We start from the raw sequence: 17382 nt of genomic DNA on the forward strand, positions 1-17382 counted from the left end.
ATATTGAAGCTACGAAAAATGTGCTTCCTAATAATAAAGACATAGAATGTGAATGGCTTAGCTAATTATGAAGTATGCCCAAATGAAGAGGCAAGAGAGGAGCTCTGTATTTATATAGCAATAGCTGTTTTGATTTCCAGAGCAGACCATCTCACCTAATCTCCAAACGGATTCCAAAGTACATCCCAACTATCCAGTTGAGCTGCAGAAAAAAAAAATCACCTGCACCAACAAAAACTAACAGACAACTTTGTATGTTGAGATGGATGGATACATTGAGATATGCCACTGGATCACAATTCTACCAAGCCCGTACGCACATGTGAAATTGTACAAAATACACAAAAAAAATCCAACACTGCTATCAAGAACCTATAAGGTTCACCATGGAATTCTGAGATTTATGAATATTTAAATGGTCTTCAAAACTCTTAATTCTTAAAGAAAACATCTTGACTGATACAAGAGGACTCACAAAAACCAACCATTGCTTTGAATGTTCTAAACAGGGTGGATTTGATTTAAATTAAAATTGACTAAGATCATGATTTAAATCACTAGTCAGTAAGACCAATGTAAATCGATTAAAATCATGTTTTTCATTTTTAGAATAATAAGTTTTTTCCAGTTATGTCAGACCATTACTGATTTGGTTATACAGGTATACCCCGCTCATACAGCGGGTTAGGGACCGGAGCCCCGCTGTAAAGTGAAAACCGCCTTAAAGTGAAACAAGGCAGTTTTAGCTTTCTTTCCACTTGCCAGTGTGTTTAAAAACTTGAAAACATGTTTGAACTAACTTATATTAGGGGTGCAATAGGGCTAGGTTTAGTTTAACACTAGCACAGCACAGAATTCAATAAATACTGCATTTGTAAAATAGTGACAATTATTGTAGTAAAATTTGCCAAACTATAGCACTGAGACACAGATTGCACTGTAAAGCTGTAAACAGAGTGAACTGCGCATAACAAAATAGTGCCAGTCACTTTTCTCACAAACTCACAATGATTACAGCACTATTTCCTAATCCTTGGAGGTTGAACTTCAGCTCCACAAAGCGCTGTATTAGCGAATCGCTGTAAAGTGAGGTATACCTGTATTCATTAGATATGCATAGATAGATCATTTAAAGGAATTTAGTTATTTGGAGGTGAACTATTTCCAGTTTAATTGGTTAATCATTCATATTTGATCAACTTTTCACCTGTTCTTTTTTTGAAAGGAGAAAAATGACGACATCAATTATAATGGAAATTGTTTTATTTAATTGTTTAAAAAAACAACTTTTTTTTTAATTTTCAGTGAGCTTCTTTAAAACTAAGTATAGGTTGATTATGTGCACAGGATTTGCAGGGAGCAATGACATTAAAGGGACAGTTAAGTCAAAATTAAAAACTTTCATGATTCAGAATGAACATGCAATATTTAACAATTTTCCAATTGACTTCTCTTATCTAATTTTTGTTCTCTTGGTATCCATTGTTGAAAAGCCTGCATAGGTAAGTAGCAATGCACTACTGTGAGCTAGATCCTTGTCACTGTCTCACCCAATGTATTCAGCTAGGCCCCAGTAGAGCAATGATCTCTAGAGCAATTATCTCCTTTAACAAAGGATTCCAACAGAATGAAGCAGATCTGACAGAAGTAAATCTGAAATTTGTATGCTCTGAAAGCCAAGAGTCATCTTTCATGATTTATCAACTCTGCAAAAACATGCCCCTTCTTCACAGCAAAATTTACATAGACACAAATTCACAGTTTTGAGAACTACAAAAAACAATAAATATGCGATATCTACAAGATAGAAAAATTGTCCAAAATAATCTGTCAGAAACCTTTGGGAGAGCATGACATTATGAATGTTTTAATGGAATTAATTTAACAAAAAACAAACACATTACAGCAATGACTATACAGCATCTTGCTATATAATTAAAACAAATCTATATTTCAGTGCCTTTGGATTACAAATTAAATAGACCGATTTTTCCTCAAAAAGCATTTTATGTGCTGGTCTTCTCAGGGAATAAACCAGCAAATTGGTCTGTTCTCTAGTCAAACTTGAAATGAAAGAATTGACAATAGTGCAATACAATCAAAACCGGAGGGTGCACCAAACTAGAATGTACTCACGGAAAAAGGCAAATCTGCTGTTTTATTAAAAAAAACACGGATTCATCCTTACTTGTGGGATATTCTCATTCCCTACAGGAAGTGGCAAAGAGAGCACACAGCAGAGCTGTCCATATAGCTCCCCCTCAGGCTCCGCCCCCCGAGTCATTGGACCGACGGTTAGGAGAAAAAGGAGAAACCATAGGGTGCAGTGGTGACTGTAGTTTTACAAAAATAAATTTGAACATGACTTAATTGCCAGGGCGGGCCATGGACTGGATACACCGTAAGAGAAAGTAATTTATCAGGTAAGCATAAATTCTGTTTTCTCTTACATGGTGTATCCAGTCCACGGATTCATCCTTACTTGTGGGATACCAATACCAAAGCTTTAGGACACTGAAGAAGGGAGGGAACAAGTCAGGTAACCTAAACGGAAGGCACCACTGCTTGCAAAACCTTTCTCCCAAAAATAGCCTCAGAAGAAGCAAAAGTATCGAATTTGTAAAATTTGGCAAAAGTATGCAGTGAAGACCAAGTCGCTGCCTTACAAATCTGTTCAACAGAAACATCATTCTTGAAAGCCCATGTGGAAGCCACAGCTCTGGTGGAATGAGCTGTAATTCGATCAGGAGGCTGCTGTCCAGCAGTCTCATAAGCCAATCGGATGATGCTTTTCAGCCAAAAGGAAAGAGAGGTAGCAGTCGCTTTCTGACCTCTCCTCTTACCAGAATAGACAACAAACAAGGATGATGTTTGTCTGAAATCTTTAGTTGCTTTTAAATAGAATTTTAAAAAACGAACCACATCAAGATTGTGTAAAAGTCGTTCCTTCTTAGAAACTGGATTAGAACACAGAGAAGGAACAATGATTTCCTGGTTAATATTCTTATTAGAAACCACCTTTTGAAGGAAACCAGGTTTGGTACGCAAAACAACCTTATCTGCATGGAACACCAGATAGGGTGAATTACACTGCAAAGCAGACAATTCTGAAACTCTTCGAACAGAAGAAATAGCTACCAAAAACAAAACTTTCCAAGATAATAACTTAATATCTATGGAATGTAAAGGTTCAAACAGAACACCTTGAAGAACTGAAAGAACTAAATTCAGACTCCATGGAGGAGCCACAGGTTTATAGACAGGCTTAATTCTAACTAGAGCCTGTGCAAACGCCTGAACGTCTGGTACTGCTGCCAGACGCTTGTGTAACAGGATAGACAGAGCAGATATCTGTCCCTTTAAGGAACTAGCTGACAATCCTTTCTCCAATCCTTCTTGGAGAAAAGACAATATCCTTGGAATCCTAATCCTACTCCACGAGTAACCCTTGGATTCGCACCAACAAAGATATTTCAGCCATATCTTATGGTAAATTTTCCTGGTGACAGGCTTTCTGGCCTGGATCAAAGTATCTATAACTGATTCAGAGAACCCACGCTTAGCTAGAATTAAGCGTTCAATCTCCAAGCAGTCAGTTGCAGAGAAACTAGATTTGGATGCTTGAATGGACCCTGTATTAGAAGATCCTGCCTCGATGGCAGCTTCCATGGTGGAACAGATGACATGTCCACTGGGTCTGCATACCAAGTCCTGCGTGGCCACGCAGGCGCTATCAGAATTACCGAAGCCTTCTCCTGTTTGATTCTGGCTACTAGCCGAGGGAGAAGAGGAAACGGTGGAAAGACATAAGCTAGACTGAAGGACCAAGGCGCTACTAAAGAATCTATCAATGCCGCCTTGGGGTCCCTGGACCTGGATCCATAAAGGGGAAGTTTGTTGTTCTGACGGGACGCCATCAGATCCAATTCTGGAAAGCCCCATAGCTGGGTCAGCTGAGCAAAAACCTCCGGGTGGAGTTCCCACTCCCCCGGGTGAAAAGTCTGACGACTCAGAAAATCCGCCTCCCAGTTGTCTACTCCTGGGATGTGAATTGCGGATAGGTGGCAGGAGTGATCCTCCGCCCATTTGATGATCTTGGTTACTTCCTTCATCGCTAGGGAACTCTTTGTTCCCCCCTGATGATTGATGTACGCTAAAGTCGTGATGTTGTCCGACTGAAATCTGATGAATTTGGCCTCCGCTAGTTGAGGCCATGCCTGGAGCGTGTTGAATATCGCTCTCAGTTCCAAAATGTTTATCGGGAGAAGAGATTCTTCCTGAGACCATAGGCCCTGAGCTTACAGGGAGTCCCAGACGTGACAATGATGTCTCAGGGAATTCCCGTCGTGACAATGATCCACTCCGGTCTTCAGAAGCACATTCCCTGAGACAGGTGATCCTGAGACAACCACCAGAGAAGAGAATCTCTGGTTTTCTGGTCCATTTGTATTTGAGGAGACAAATCTGCATAATCCCCATTCCACTGTTTGAGCATGCACAGTTGCAGTGGTCTGAGATGAATTCGGGCAAAAGGGACAACGGCCATTGCCGCAACCATTAATCCGATTACCTCCATGCACTGAGCTACAGAAGGCCGAGGAATGGAATGAAGAACTCGGCAAGTAGTTAAAAGCTTTGACTTCCTGACCTCTGTCAGAAATATCTTCAATTCTACCGAGTCTATTAGTGTTCCCAGGAAGGGAACCCTTGTGAGCGGGGACAGAGAACTTTTTTCTATGTTCACCTTCCACCTGTGAGACCTTAGAAAGGCCAGAACAATGTCCGTATGAGCCTTGGCTCTGTGAAAGGACGACGCCTGTAGTAAGATGTCGTCTAGGTAAGGTGCTACTGCAATGCCCCGTGGTCTTAGTACCGCTAGAAGGGACCCTAGCACCTTTGTGAAAATTCTGGGAGCGGTGGCCAACCCAAAAGGAAGGGCCACAAACTGGAAATGCCTGTCCAGAAAGGCGAACCTTAGGAACTGATGATGATCTTTGTGGATAGGAATATGTAGGTAGGCATCCTTTAGATCCACGGTAGTCATATATTTACCTTCCTGGATCATCGGTAAGATTGTCCGAATGGTTTCCATTTTGAAAGATGGAACTCTGAGGAATTTGTTTAGAATTTTTAGATCCAGGATTGGCCTGAAAGTTCCTTCCTTTTTGGGAACTACAAACAGGTTTGAGTAAAAGCCCAGTCCTTGTTCTGCAATTGGAACTGGGTGTATCACTCCCATCTTTAGAAGATCTTCTACACAGCGTAAGAACGCCTGTTTCTTTGTCTGGTCTGAAGACAAACGAGAAATGTGGAACCTTCCCCTTGGAGGAGAGTCCTTGAATTCTAGAAGATACCCCTGAGCAACAATTTCTAATGCCCAGGGATCTGGAACATCCCAAGCCTGAGCAAAGAGAGAAAGTCTGCCCCCTACTAGATCCGGTCCCGGATCGGGGGCTACCCCTTCATGCTGTCTTGGTAGCAGCCGCAGGCTTCTCGGCCTGTTTACCCTTGTTCCAGCCCTGCAAAGGTTTCCAGGTTGCTTTGGGCTGTGAAGCGTTACCCTTTTATTTTGTTGATGCAGAGGTGGAAGCAGGTCCGTTCCTAAAGTTGCGAAAGGAGCGAAAATTAGCCTTGTATTTGGCCTTAAACGGTCTATCTTGCGGAAGGGCATGGCCCTTTCCCCCAGTGATATCCGAAATAATTTCTTTCAACTCGGGGCCGAAAAGGGTCTTTTCCTTGAAAGGAATATTTATTAATTTTGTTTTGGACGACACGTCAGCCGACCACGATTTGAGCCAAAGCGCTCTTCTCGCCATAATGGCAAAACCAGAATTTTTCGCCACTAACTTAGCTAATTGTAAAGCGGCATCTGTGATAAAAGAATTAGCCAGCTTTAGAGCATGAATTCTATCCATGACTTCGTCATATGAAGTCTCCCTCTGGAGCGACTCCTCCAGCGCCTCAAACCAAAAAGCCGCTGCAGTAGTTACAGGAATAATGCAGGCAATCGGTTAAAGAAGGAAACCTTGTTGAACAAATATTTTCTATAGTAAACCTAATTTTTTATCCATAGGATCTTTGAAAGCACAACTGTCTTCTATTGGTATGGTTGTGCATTTAGCTAGAGTTGAAACGGCTCCCTCTACCTTAGGGACCGTCTGCCACACGTCCCGTCTGGGGTCAGTTATGGGGAACATTTTCTTAAAGATAGGGGGGGAACGAAAGGAACACCTGGTCTCTCCCACTCCCTAGTCACAATATCCGCCACCCTCTTCGGGATCGGAAACGCATCAGTGTATACAGGGACTTCTAGAAACCTGTCCATTTTACACAATTTTTCTGGGACCACCATGGGGTCGCAATTATCCAGCGTAGCTAAAACCTCCTTAAGCAGTACGCGGAGGTGTTCCAGCTTAAATTTAAACGCTAAGGAATCTGATTCTGCCCGCTGAGAAACCTTTCCTGTGTCAGAAATTTCTCCCTCGGACAGCCCATCCCTCACTGCCACTTCAGAGTGTTGTGAGGGTACAACGGATAAATCATCTAAAGCTTCTGATTGCTCATCCTCTGTTCTTAAAACTGAGCTATCACGCCTTTTAGGAAAAACTGGCAGTTTGGATAGAAATGCCGCAAGGGAATTATCCATGACTGCTGCTAATTGTTGTAATGTAATAGGGCCCAATGCACTAGAGGTACTAGGCATCTCTTGCGCAGGCATAACTGGTGTCGACACATGGGGAGAGGAAGGAGGACTATCCTCGTTACCTTCCGTCAAAGAATCATCTTAGGCTACATTTTTAAGTGTCACTGCATGGTCTTCAAAATGTTTAGATACCTTAGCACACTTTAAACACAAATGTAAAGGGGGTACCGCCATGGCTATTAAACACATAGAACAAGGTCTATCTGTAGGCTCAGACATGCTAAACAGACTTAGACAGCACTCAAATACAGTAAAATACAATTTTTGAAAAAAAACAGAATTTATGTTTACCTGATAAATTACTTTCTCCAACGGTATGTCCGGTCCACGGCGTCATCCTTACTTGTGGGATATTCTCTTCCCCAACAGGAAATGGCAAAGAGCCCAGCAAAGCTGGTCACATGATCCCTCCTAGGCTCCGCCTTCCCCAGTCATTCGACCGACGTAAAGGAGGAATATTTGCATAGGAGAAATCATATGATACCGTGGTGACTGTAGTTAGAGAAATTAAATCATCAGACCTGATTAAAAAACCAGGGCGGGCCGTGGACCGGACACACCGTTGGAGAAAGTAATTTATCAGGTAAACATAAATTCTGTTTTCTCCAACATAGGTGTGTCCGGTCCACGGCGTCATCCTTACTTGTGGGAACCAATACCAAAGCTTTAGGACACGGATGATGGGAGGGAGCAAATCAGGTCACCTAGATGGAAGGCACCACGGCTTGCAAAACCTTTCTCCCAAAAATAGCCTCAGAAGAAGCAAAAGTATCAAATTTGTAAAATTTGGTAAAAGTGTGCAGTGAAGACCAAGTCGCTGCCTTACATATCTGATCAACAGAAGCCTCGTTCTTGAAGGCCCATGTGGAAGCCACAGCCCTAGTGGAATGAGCTGTGATTCTTTCAGGAGGCTGCCGTCCGGCAGTCTCATAAGCCAATCTGATGATGCTTTTAAGCCAAAAAGAGAGAGAGGTAGAAGTTGCTTTTTGACCTCTCCTTTTACCAGAATAAACAACAAACAAGGAAGATGTTTGTCTGAAATCCTTTGTAGCCTCTAAATAGAATTTTAGAGCACGAACTACATCCAAATTGTGCAACAAACGTTCCTTCTTTGAAACTGGATTCGGACACAAAGAAGGCACAACTATCTCCTGGTTAATATTTTTATTAGAAACAACTTTCGGAAGAAAACCAGGTTTAGTACGCAAAACCACCTTATCTGCATGGAACACCAGATAAGGAGGAGAACACTGCAGAGCAGATAATTCTGAAACTCTTCTAGCAGAAGAAATTGCAACCAAAAATAAAACTTTCCAAGATAATAACTTAATATCTACGGAATGTAAGGGTTCAAACGGAACCCCTTGAAGAACTGAGAGAACTAAATTGAGACTCCAAGGAGGAGTCAAAGGTTTGTAAACAGGCTTGATTCTAACCAGAGCCTGAACAAAAGCCTGAACATCTGGCACAGCCGCCAGCTTCTTGTGAAGTAAAACAGATAAAGCAGAAATCTGTCCCTTCAAAGAACTTGCAGATAATCCTTTCTCCAAACCCTCTTGTAGAAAGGATAGAATCTTAGGAATTTTTACCCTGTTCCATGGGAATCCTTTCGATTCGCACCAACAGATATATTTCTTCCATACTTTATGGTAAATTTTCCTAGTTACAGGCTTTCTAGCCTGAATAAGAGTATCAATGACAGAATCTGAGAACCCACGTTTTGATAAAATCAAGCGTTCAATCTCCAAGCAGTCAGTTGGAGTGATGCCAGATTCGGATGTTCGAACGGACCTTGAACAAGAAGGTCCCGTCTCAAAGGTAGCTTCCATGGTGGAGCCGATGACATATTCACCAGGTCTGCATACCAAGTTCTGCGTGGCCACGCAGGAGCTATCAAGATCACCGAAGCCCTCTCTTGATTGATCCTGGCTACCAGCCTGGGAATGAGAGGAAACGGTGGGAACACATAAGCTAGGTTGAAGGTCCAGGGCGCTACTAGTGCATCTACTAGAGCCGCCTTGGGATCCCTGGATCTGGACCCGTAGCAAGGAACCTTGAAGTTCTGACGAGACGTCATCAGATCCATGTCTGGAATGCCCCATAATTGAGTTATTTGGGCAAAGATTTCCGGATGGAGTACCCACTCCCCCGGATGAAATGTCTGACGACTCAGAAAATCCGCTTCCCAATTTTACACTCCTGGGATGTGGATTGCAGACAAGTGGCAGGAATGAATCTCCGCCCATTGAATTACTTTGGTCACTTCTTCCATAGCCAGGGAACTCCTTGTTCCCCCCTGATGGTTGATATATGCAACAGTCGTCATGTTGTCTGATTGAAACCTTATGAATTTGGCCTTTGCTAGTTGAGGCCAAGCCTTGAGAGCATTGAATATCGCTCTCAGTTCCAGAATGTTTATCGGGAGAAGAGATTCTTCCCGAGACCATAGACCCTGAGCCTTCAGGTGTTTCCAGACCGCGCCCCAGCCCACCAGGCTGGCGTCGGTCGTTACAATGACCCACTCTGGTCTTCTGAAGCTCATCCCTTGGGACAGGTTGTCCAGGGTCAGCCACCAACGGAGTGAATCTCTGGTCCTCTGATCTACTTGGATCGTCTGGGACAAATCTGTATAATCCCCATTCCACTGTCTGAGCATGCACAGTTGTAATGGTCTTAGATGAATTCGCGCAAAAGGAACTATGTCCATTGCCGCAACCATCAAACCTATTACTTCCATGCACTGCGCTATGGAAGGAAGAAGAACAGAATGAAGTACTTGACAAGAGCTTAGAAGTTTTGATTTTCTGGCTTCTGTCAGAAAAATCTTCATTTCCAAGGAGTCTATTATTGTTCCCAAGAAGGGAACTCTTGTTGACGGGAATAGAGAACTTTTTTCTACGTTCACTTTCCACCCGTGAGATCTGAGAAAGGCTAGGACAATGTCCGTATGAGCCTTTGCTTGTGGTAGAGACGACGCTTGAATCAGTATGTCGTCCAAGTAGGGTACTACTGCAATGCCCCTTGGCCTTAGCACCGCTAGAAGGGACCCTAGTACCTTTGTGAAAATTCTTGGAGCAGTGGCTAGTCCGAATGGAAGTGCCACAAACTGGTAATGCTTGTCCAGAAAGGCGAATCTTAGGAACCAATGATGTTCCTTGTGGATAGGAATATATAGATACGCATCCTTTAAATCCACCGTGGTCATGAATTGACCTTCCTGGATGGTAGGAAGAATTGTCCGAATGGTTTCCATCTTGAACGATGGGACCTTGAGAAATTTGTTTAGGATCTTGAGATCCAAAATTGGCCTGAATGTTCCCTCTTTTTTGGGAACTATGAACAGATTGGAGTAAAACCCCATCCCTTGTTCTCCTAATGGAACAGGATGAATCACTCCCATTTTTAACAGGTCTTCTACACAATGTAAGAATGCCTGTCTTTTTATTTGGTCTGAAGACAATTGAGACCTGTGGAACCTTCCCCTTGGGGGTAGTTCCTTGAATTCCAGGAGATAACCTTGAGAAACTATTTCTAGCGCCCAAGGATCCTGAACATCTCTTGCCCAAGCCTGAGCGAAGAGAGAGAGTCTGCCCCCCACCAGATCCGGTCCCGGATCGGGGGCCAGCATCTCATGCTGTCTTGGTAGCGGTAGCGGGCTTCTTGGCCTGCTTACCTTTGTTCCAGCCTTGCATCGGTCTCCAGGCTGGCTTGGTTTGAGAAGAATTACCCTCTTGCTTAGAGGATGTAGAATTCGAGGTTGGTCCGTTTCTGCGAAAGGGACGAAAATTTGTTTTATTTTTAGCCTTAAAAGACCTATCCTGAGGAAGGGCGTGGCCCTTTCCCCCAGTGATGTCTGAAATAATCTCTTTCAAGTCAGGGCCAAACAGCGTTTTCCCCTTGAAAGGGATGTTAAGCAATCTGTTCTTGGAGGACACATCCGCTGACCAAGACTTCAGCCAAAGCGCTCTGCGCGCCACAATAGCAAAACCTGAATTTTTCGCCCCTAATCTAGCTAATTGCAAAGTGGCGTCTAAGGTAAAAGAGTTAGCCAACTTAAGTGCTTGCACTCTGCCCATAACCTCCTCATAAGAGGATGCTTGATTGAGCGACTTTTCTAGTTCCTCGAACCAGAAACACGCTGCTGTAGTGACAGGAACAATGCATGAAATTGGTTGTAGAAGGTAACCTTGCTGAACAAACATCTTTTTAAGCAAACCCTCTAATTTTTTATCCATAGGATCTTTGAAAGCACAACTATCTTCTATAGGGATAGTGGTGCGTTTGTTTAGAGTAGAAACCGCCCCCTCGACCTTGGGGACTGTCTGCCATAAGTCCTTCCTGTGGTCGACCATAGGAAATAATTTCTTAAATATAGGGGGAGGGACAAAAGGTATGCCGGGCCTTTCCCATTCTTTATTTACAATGTCCGCCACCCGCTTGGGTATAGGAAAAGCTTCGGGGGGCACCGGGACCTCTAGGAACCTGTCCATCTTACATAATTTCTCTGGAATGACCAAATTGTCACAATCATCCAGAGTAGATAACACCTCCTTAAGCAGAGCGCGGAGATGTTCCAATTTAAATTTAAATGTAATAACGTCAGGTTCAGCTTGTTGAGAAATTTTTCCTGAATCTGAAATTTCTCCCTCAGACAAAACCTCCCTAGCCCCTTCAGACTGGTGTAAGGGCATGTCAGAACCATTATCATCAGCGTCCTCATGCTCTTCAGTATCTAAAACAGAGCAGTCGCGCTTTCGCTGATAAGTGGGCATTTTGGCTAAAATGTTTTTAATAGAATTATCCATTACAGCCGTTAATTGTTGCATAGCGAGGAGAATTGGCGCACTAGATTCACTAGGGACCTCCTGAGTGGGCAAGACTGGTGTAGACATAGAAGGAGATGATGCAGTACCATGCTTACTCCCCTCACTTAAGGAATCATTTTGGGCAACATTATTATCAGTGGCATCATTGTCCCTACTTTGTTTGTCACATTCATCACATATATTTAAATGGAGAGGAACCTTGGCTTCCGAACATACAGAACATCGTCTATCTGATAGTTCAGACATGTTAATAGGCATAAACTTGATAACAAAGCACAAAAAACGTTTTAAAATAAAACCGTTACTGTCTCTTTAAATTTTAAACTGAACACACTTTTTTACTGAATATACGCAAAAGTATGAAGGAAATGTTCAAAATTCACCAAAATTTCACCACAGTGTCATAAAGCCTTAAAAGTATTGCACACCAAATTTGAAAGCTTTAACTCTTAAAAATAACGGAACCGGAGCCGTTTTTACATTTAACCCTTATACAGTCCCTGGTATCTGCTTTGCTGAGACCCAACCAAGCCCAGAGGGGAATACGATACCAAATGACGCCTTCAATAAGCTTTTTCAGTGGATCTGAGCTCCTCACACATGCATCTGCATGCCTTGCTTCTCAAAAACAACTGCGCATTAGTGGCGCGAAAATGAGGCTCTGCCTATGACTAGAAAAGGCCCCCAGTGAAAAAGGTGTCCAATACAGTGCCTGCCGTTTTTTTAATAAAATTCCCAAGATTAAAATAACTCTCCAAAGTTATAAACCATTAAATATGCTTATAAAGTAATCGTTTTGGCCCAGAAAAATGTCTACCAGTCTTTAAAGCCCTTGTGAAGCCCTTTTATTCTTATATTGAAAATTAAGAAAATGGCTTACCGGATCCCATAGGGAAAATGACAGCTTCCAGCATTACCAAGTCTTGTTAGAAATGTGTCATACCTCAAGCAGCCAAAGTCTGCTCACTGTTTCCCCCAACTGAAGTTAATTCCTCTCAACAGTCCTGTGTGGAAACAGCCATCGATTTTAGTAACGGTTGCTAAAATCATTTTCCTCTTACAAACAGAAATCTTCATCTCTTTTCTGTTTCAGAGTAAATAGTACATACCAGCACTATTTTAAAATAAACTCTTGATAGAAGAATAAAAACTACATTTAAACACCAAAAAACTCTGAGCCATCTCCGTGGAGATGTTGCCTGTGCAACGGCAAAGAGAATGACTGGGGAAGGCGGAGCCTAGGAGGGATCATGTGACCAGCTTTGCTGGGCTCTTTGCCATTTCCTGTTGGGGAAGAGAATATCCCACAAGTAAGGATGACGCCGTGGACCAGACACACCTATGTTGGAGAAACATAATTTATGTAAGAACTTACCTGATAAATTCATTTCTTTCATATTAGCAAGAGTCCATGAGCTAGTGACGTATGGGATATACATTCCTACCAGGAGGGGCAAAGTTTCCCAAACCTCAAAATGCCTATAAATACACCCCCCACCACACCCACAAATCAGTTTAACGAATAGCCAAGAAGTGGGGTGATAAGAAAAAAGTGCGAAAGCATAAAAAATAAGGAATTGGAATATTTGTGCTTTATACAAAAAAATCAAAATCACCACAAAAAAGGGTGGGTCTCATGGACTCTTGCTAATATGAAAGAAATGAATTTATCAGGTAAGTTCTTACATAAATTATGTTTTCTTTCATGTAATTAGCAAGAGTCCATGAGCTAGTGACGTATGGGATAATAAATACCCAAGATGTGGAACTTCCACGCAAGAGTCACTAGAGAGGGAGGGTAAAAATAAAGACAGCCAATTCCGCTGAAACTGTCTGTCTGAAATAAGGAATATTGATCATCCTGAATCAAGGCAAATAAATGTTTAAACACATATATTTAGAACTTTAACATAAAAGTGCCCAACCATAGCTTAGAGTGTCACAAAAAAAATAAGATTTACTTACCCCAGGACACTCATCTACATGTAGTAGAAAGCCAAACCAGTACTGAAACGAGAATCAGTAGAGGTAATGGTATATAAAAGAGTATATTGTCGATCTGAAAAGGGAGGTAAGAGATGAATCTCTACGACCGATAACAGAGAACCTATGAAAAAGATCCCATAGAAGGAGACCATTGAATTCAAATAGGCAATACTCTCTTCACATCCCTCTGACATTCACTGCACACTGAGAGGAAAACCTGTCTCCAGCCTGCTGCGAAGCGCATATCAACGTAGAATCTAGCACAAACTTACTTCACCACCTCCATGGGAGGCAAAGTTTGTAAAACTGATTCGTGGGTGTGGTGAGGGGTGTATTTGTAGGCATTTTGAGGTTTGGGAAACTTTGCCCCTCCTGGTAGGAATGTATATTCCATACGTCACTAGCTCATTGACTCTTGCTAATTACATGAAAGAAATGGTACTGTGCCTTTAAATAATAAAAAGCGCACACTTTTTTACTAAATCTCCAAAAATCATCCAATCTTTATGAAATTTCACCATATGATCCTAATGCTTTGAAATGATTGCACAGTAAATTTCAAGTCAATTAACCCCTTACTGCCCAAACCGGAGCAAATTAAAACTTACAACCGGTTAATAAATTACAGCACCCTGCCACAGCCTCTGCTGTGGCCTTACCTTCCTTGGGGATTAGTTTTGATCGAAAATAAGCCTCTCTGAAGTCCTCAAGTAATCTTTAGACTCTTCACATGGATCTGCATGAAGCTGTCTGTAAAATCAACTGCGCAACTGAGGTGCGAATTTCAGGCCCCCTCCCTCCTCACTCTGGAGTTCTGGGGCCTTCCCAAGCCAAAATAGGTGTCTAAACATATGTCATGCGGATTAAACCCCAAAAAAACGTTTCAAATGTAATATAAACTTGTACAATTATCAGATTTTTGTAAAAAAATAATAGATTGCCCCTTAACAGTGTCCACCAGTGTTTAGAGCCCTTTTTAATAAAGCCTTCCTTTTATACTAAGTCTCAGAATATGGCTTACCTTCCCCACATGGGGATTCTTGTCAGTCTTCTAGCATTACCAAGTCTTGACTAGAAAAATATGACTGAACATAACTTATAGCAGTTAAGCCTGCAAACTGTTCCCCCCAACTGAAGTTTTCTGGTGCTCAACAGTCCTGTGTGGGAACAGCAATGGATTTTAGTTACAACATGCTAAAATCATTTTCCTCTCAGCAGAAATCTTCATCACTTTCTGCCACAGAGTAAATAGTACAAACCGGCACTATTTTAAAATAAACTTTTGATTGAAGAAATAAAAACTACAAATCTAACACCACATTCACTTTACCCTCCCGTGGAGATGCTACTTGTTAGAGCTTCAAAGAGAATGACTGGGGGGGGCGGAGCCTGAGGGGGAGCTATATGGACAGCTCTGCTGTGTGCTCTCTTTGCCACTTCCTGTAGGGAATGAGAATATCCCACAAGTAAGGATGAATCCGTGGACTGGATACACCATGTAAGAGAAAATGGTGGCTAAAACACTGTTACAAGACTGAGGACTGTTATCCCTGTAGTTTGATCTGATTGTATATAGGGATCATGTGACTACATGATACGTTAGACAAGCAGTGATTTGTAATAAAAAAAAAAATACTAACAATAGTGATAGTCTTTATTATATCTTTTTTTAGCACTAATGGATACCTATTTACACATAATGTTAATATACATTTAACATGTTTATATTTCACAAAACAATCTTAATATGTTGTTGACATGCTATCCTCATTTAATGGCAGACAAGCTTTTTTGAAATATAAGCCATTTCCCTAAACCTCATAGTCGTGGAAAATAGGAAGGAAGAGTTTAAACCCTATATAAAGGCCCAGAGACAGAATTTTTCTTCACTTTCTGCGATGAGATTTTTTTTTAGTGAAAATTTTTCTGCAGGTCATTTTTAAATAAAATAAAATTGTTAATTTGTCGGTTACACTAAAGCATCAGATCAATTGCAATGTGTTGGTTAACTGGAGAATAAAGCGATATTTAAAGTTGTATAATCTAGTGCAGTAATTAAAAATTGCATTGCAAATTAGCTGCAGACAAAAAGGTAATTGTAAAATGTCTCTTGAATTCATTTGTTTCCTTTTCTCTTAGCCTAACATAGAAATGTAGTAATACAAATACTGCATTGTTCATACAAACATCTTACATTCAGAGAAAAACAGCTTTGCAGACTGTGAAAAGCTAGGGAACGAGCTTGCAAAAATCTCAGAGCCAGACATCAATGTACTACTGCATATTTGACTGTTGTCTTCAAACAGCACTTTGCTCTGGGTGCACTGTGTTAAGGAACACTTATACAATGCAGCCAGAGAACCTCTCTGTTTAAAAAGAACAGCCTAATGAGGAGCAGCACTAAAAAGTTAAAGTGCTAACAGTTCCTGTTCCTTCTGCAGACATGCTGCATTTTCTGCGATGACATCTCAGATAACTATGTTCTGCATTGGGGTATAAAGGATGTAGATATAGCCTCTTTATACTCTAACCTTTCTCAAGACATAAGACATTTTTCTCATTTGAAAGTCAAGTCACAATTCTTCAATAAAAACACTGCAGATTTTACCATTACCCAGCAGTACATTCCATCCTATGATTTTGATTGAATAGCGTTACTGTTGATTCCTTCATTTTGTGGTTAACTGGAGGACAAATTTACTGATTAAAGAACCAGTAAATACAGTAAATTTGCATAATCAACAAATGCATGATAAAAAGTGAATGCAATAGGATTTGGTCTGAACTTAAAACGAGTAGATGTTTTTCTAACAATTAGGTCTATTTCCACTCATGTGACAGTCATCACCCAATCCCAATCACATATAATACATATATTCTATGAGATCTTGCACATGCTCAGTATGAGATAGTAATTGTGCTCAATTTTTTTTTATGGAAGTAAACTGGAAAGTTATTTAAAATTGCATTCCCTATCTCAATCATTAAAGTTTAATCTTGACTTGAGTGTCCCTTTAACTCCCTGAAAAGGCCAGAACCACCACTGTGGAACAGTACAGGAAAGCCAATGGACTCAACATTTGCCTGACATTCCCTCAATCAAATGGTTAACACAGCCAAGAAATTTAACAGCTTGATTCATTTAAACCACTCTAGATTGATCCTTATAAGTAAACACATTCATTTATATAATATTCTTTTATATTATAATAATCTCCTAATCAAGTTTTACACAGCATTTTTAAATTGTATTTTATAGAACCAGTGCAAACTTTCAACTTTGTGTGTATGCATGCAGGTACTTTGTATGTATATATGTACGTGCATACATAGATCCATACCTGATACATAAAACACATATAGACATTATTAGTATAATTAATGGAAACAGTTATATTATGCACTCAAGTCAAGTGTGCCTGTGTTGTTGCCCGTATTTTTATTATCAGAATATATATATATATATATATATATATATACACACACACACCACAACAACAACAACAACAACACAGTGCAATAAACTAGATGTTAAAAAAAAAAATATTTATTTCAGTGAATAAGATCAAAGTTTCAAACGCAGCCTGAGCTCTGAAGTGTCTTTACATATACATAAGTTATTGGTCATTTGCCTAAATATCCAAAGGCCAAATAGTTCACATTATGAATCACACATAGTAGAATGTTATTAATATATCTTGCTTTGCTGAACAAACACATTCCAAATGAAAACGTCAAACAGCAAGATAGCAACAAATGACAAGTGTAATTATATAACGGAGTGCCATCCCATCAATATTATTAAAGAATAACAATGAAGATAGTAAAAGAAAAAAAATGATTTCTAAACTGAAATAAAGGACACCA

At 40.8% G+C, this 17382-nt stretch overlaps 1 protein-coding gene across 2 annotated transcripts in view; it reads right to left on the bottom strand.

Annotated features, from left to right (window-relative positions):
• SSBP2 (single stranded DNA binding protein 2) overlaps positions 1–17382 on the bottom strand; it is a 557604-nt gene that overhangs the window by 351389 nt on the left and 188833 nt on the right. The window lies entirely within an intron of this gene.

The sequence above is a fragment of the Bombina bombina genome, chromosome 2, assembly GCF_027579735.1.
Source record: "Bombina bombina isolate aBomBom1 chromosome 2, aBomBom1.pri, whole genome shotgun sequence".
In the NCBI taxonomy this organism is placed as follows: Eukaryota; Metazoa; Chordata; class Amphibia; order Anura; family Bombinatoridae; genus Bombina; species Bombina bombina.